The sequence below is a fragment of the Amblyraja radiata genome, chromosome 5 (genome assembly GCF_010909765.2).
Source record: "Amblyraja radiata isolate CabotCenter1 chromosome 5, sAmbRad1.1.pri, whole genome shotgun sequence".
In the NCBI taxonomy this organism is placed as follows: domain Eukaryota; kingdom Metazoa; phylum Chordata; class Chondrichthyes; order Rajiformes; family Rajidae; genus Amblyraja; species Amblyraja radiata.
This window is the reverse complement of record NC_045960.1, coordinates 82,201,823-82,205,596: the sequence shown is the minus strand read 5'-3', so window position 1 is coordinate 82,205,596 and position 3,774 is coordinate 82,201,823.

Here is a 3,774-nt window from a genome sequence, read left to right as displayed (position 1 = left end):
CTGTCTGATTGGGTCTTGACTCGAAACATCACCTATTCCTTTTCTCCAGAGATGCTGCCTGACTCGCTGAGTTACTCCAGCTTTTTGTGATTACCTTGTGAACCACATCTGCAGTTCCTTCCTACACATGATATTTACCAATTTCTCCCACGATCACCATCACTAGATTCCCTCCATTATCTCATCTTCCCCCATGTACACTCTCCTGCCCTGCTCAATCTATGATCATATTCCCACCTTAAAACTATGCTTTTCCAGGCCACCTTCCCACTCATGCATTATCCCGAACCCTATCATCTGTTGTCCCCAACTCTAGCCCCCCTTCATGATTACCATATTCATTTGATGATCACCTGCTACATCTGCCACCATTGCATTATCCACCTGACGACCATCCATCCACCCTCAACACAATCCTTCACCTCACTGACCCCCATCCCACCCCGCCTCAGATCACCCAAATCTTTGTGATCAACATCCTTCCTAACGAGCATCATTCTCACTAGTCATGCACCATACTCTACTCCCTGACCAATTTCCTCCTGTTCTACTGATTAATATCATTACCCCCAGTGCTGTTGTCCATCAAACAAATAATCTCCAAGTGCTAATCATTAGCTTTCCATTCAACAATCCTCAACCTCGCGATTCTCCCATCATCTTAATAATATTGTTCAAGAAGGAACTGCAGATGCTGGAAGATCGAAGGTACACAAAAATGCTGGAGAAACTCAGCAGGTGCAGCAGCATCTATGGAGCGAAGGAAATAGGCGACGTTTCGGGCCGAAACCCTTCTTCAGACTGATGGGGGGGTGGGGGGGAGAAGGAGGGAAAAAGGGGAGGAGGAGGAGGAGCCCGAGGGCGGGTGGATGGGAGGGTGGGAGGAGACAGCTAGAGGGTTAAGGAAGGGGAGGAGACAGCAAGGGCTAGCAAAATTGGGAGAATTCAATGTTAATGCCATCCGGACGCAAGGTCCCCAGACGGAATATGAGGTGCTGTTCCTCCAATTTCCGCTGTTGCTCACTCTGGCAATGGAGGAGACCCAGGACAGAGAGGTCGGATTGGGAATGGGAGGGGGAGTTGAAGTGCTGAGCCACCGGGAGGTCAGGTTGGTTATTGCGGACTGAGCGGAGGTGTTCGGCGAAACGATCGCCCAACCTCCGCTTAGTCTCCCCGATGTAAATCAGCTGACATCTAGAGCAGCGGATGCAGTAGATGAGGTTGGAGGAGATACAGGTGAACCTTTGTCGCACCTGGAACGACTGCTTGGGTCCTTGAATGGAGTCGAGGGGGGAGGTGAAGGGACAGGTGTTGCATTTCTTGCGGTTGCAACGGAAAGTGCCCGGGGAGCGGGTGGTGCGGGAGGGAAGGGAAGAATTGACAAGGGAGTTGCGGAGGGAGCGGTCTTTGCGGAAGGCAGACATGGGGGGAGATGGGAAGATGTGGCGAGTGGTGGGGTCACGTTGGAGGTGGCGGAAATGGCGGAGGATTATGTGTTGTATTTGCCGGCTGGTGGGGTGAAAGGTGAGGACCAGAGGGACTCTGCCCTTGTTGCGTGCGGGGATGGGGAGAGAGAGCAGTGTTACGGGGTATGGATGAGACCCTGGTGTGAGCTTCATCTACGGTGGCGGAGGGGAATCCCCGTTCCCTGAAGAACGAGGACATTTCCGATGCCCTGGTATGGAATTAATAATATTGCCCTTCCTAAACAACTGACAATCACGCTCTCTCCCTTTCCTGCCATGAATCCAGAAATTCCTCCATCTTGCTTGTGCTGCAATTTCTCTAATTATAATTTAGCTGCTCTCTGAGGTGGACTATCTCAAGATAGCAACATGTCCTCCATTCTGAAATTCACAAACTAATTCACAAAACTTTCTTGATTATTATCCTTGGTTATTTTCCTATTGCTAGCAATTTATTTTTGAAAGAAAAACATTAGAGCTCATGATTATATCCAGCCTGTGCATTTTGCATGATTTCACATTAGCTTGTAACTAATTAAGTGTTTTGTTAATGTTAATTAAGATTTTTATTTTATATTTCCAAATCGCTCAATAATTAAATATGTATGTTTTAAAAATATTACCCACAAAATATTAACCTGAAAATAATAGATTGTTAATTTATCTACGAATTTATAGTTACCCCTGGGTTTAAATTACTGAGCAACCAAATCTGTCTACCTATGTAGTTAGCGCTCCCTCGGTTCAGAACTTGCATAACAGCTGTTTTATCTATATTTTCCAGTGCAATAAAACTTTTGAGCAGCAGAGAGCAGTAACGCTGACCATTTTTAACAGTTGATTGCAAAGTATAAGACGGAATTTCTTAATGATTGCAAACTATAATATGGAATTTCTTAATGAATTTTATCAATCGCACAGTATGCTCGCGAAAATTGCATTCCTAGCATGAGAAAATTACAAATTATAAACAAAATTTTAATTATACTTGTCAAACTATGTTGACATCCAGATAGCTAGCTGTTTAAACAGTTACAAGAGGAGTTTAATAAGTATATTGCTTTTTAGGGCTCTCTCTTAACTCTCAGCAATTTCCTACAGTCCTTCTAATTGGAGTTGTGGTGTAAATTGGGAGAGAGTATGTAGTTATAATGAAAATAGAGGAAAAGATAGAATGAGTGCAAATTTGTGGAAAAAGAGAGACTGTGTTTCACTGTGTTGACCAGGCTGCGCTGCAACGTCTATTCACAGGCGCGATCCGACTACTGATAGGCACGGGGGCTTTGACCTGCTCCGTTTCCGACCTGGGCCGATTCACCCCTCTTTACACAACCTGGTGATTCCAGATTCCTCCGGAGACACCATATCGATGCCCAGCTTAGCGAGGACACCCGATCGGCACAGCCCGCAGCAGCCCAGAACTCCTGGCCTCAAGCAATCCTCGAGCCTCCGCCTCCGAGCAGCCGGATTACAGGCGCGCGCCACCGCGCCCGGCAGCAGCAACGCCGCCACCAGCCTACTTCACCCGTCCGCTGCACCGCGTCACCGCCTGCATCACAGTATATGTAGCAAGATGCTCAATCACGCCGCCTGCTGTCACATATACATGAGAGCACTGAATAAAGAAATACAGCATGGATAGACCACGGGCAGGGAGCACATAGTAACCCTGCTAAAGTACTCAACACCCCATGCATTTGGCTTTTTGCACTGTTATTGGTTGTTTGATTTTTATGTGTGTGCATGTGTAGATGACTTTTTTGAATTTGGCTTTTGCACTATTATTGTTTGTTTTTATATGTGTGTGCATATATAAGTAAGTAAGTAAGTAGGTTTATTGGCCAAGTATTCACATACAAGGAATTTGCCTTGGTGCTCCGCCCGCAAGTAACAACATGACATACAGTGACAGTTACGAATGACTCTGAAAACACTAAACATTAATAATAATAAATCATTAATGACAGCACACCATTGATCAAGCATGTGAACCAACAAAATAGCAGATCAAAGGGAAGCTACAGATTTTTTGGTGTTGAGTAGAGCAACTACTCGTGGATAAAAACTGTTTTTATGTCTGGCTGTGGCAGCTTTGACAATCCGGAGTCGCCTTCCAGAGGGAAGTGATTCAAAGAGTTTGTGGCCAGGGTGAGAGGGGTCAGAGATGATCTTGCCCGCTCGCTTCCTGGCCCTTTCAGTGTACAGTTCATCAATGGAGGGAAGGTTGCAGCCAATAACCTTCTCTGCTGATCAGACGATTCGCTGCAGCCTCCAGGTGTCGTGCTTGGTGGCTGAGCCAAACCAGACC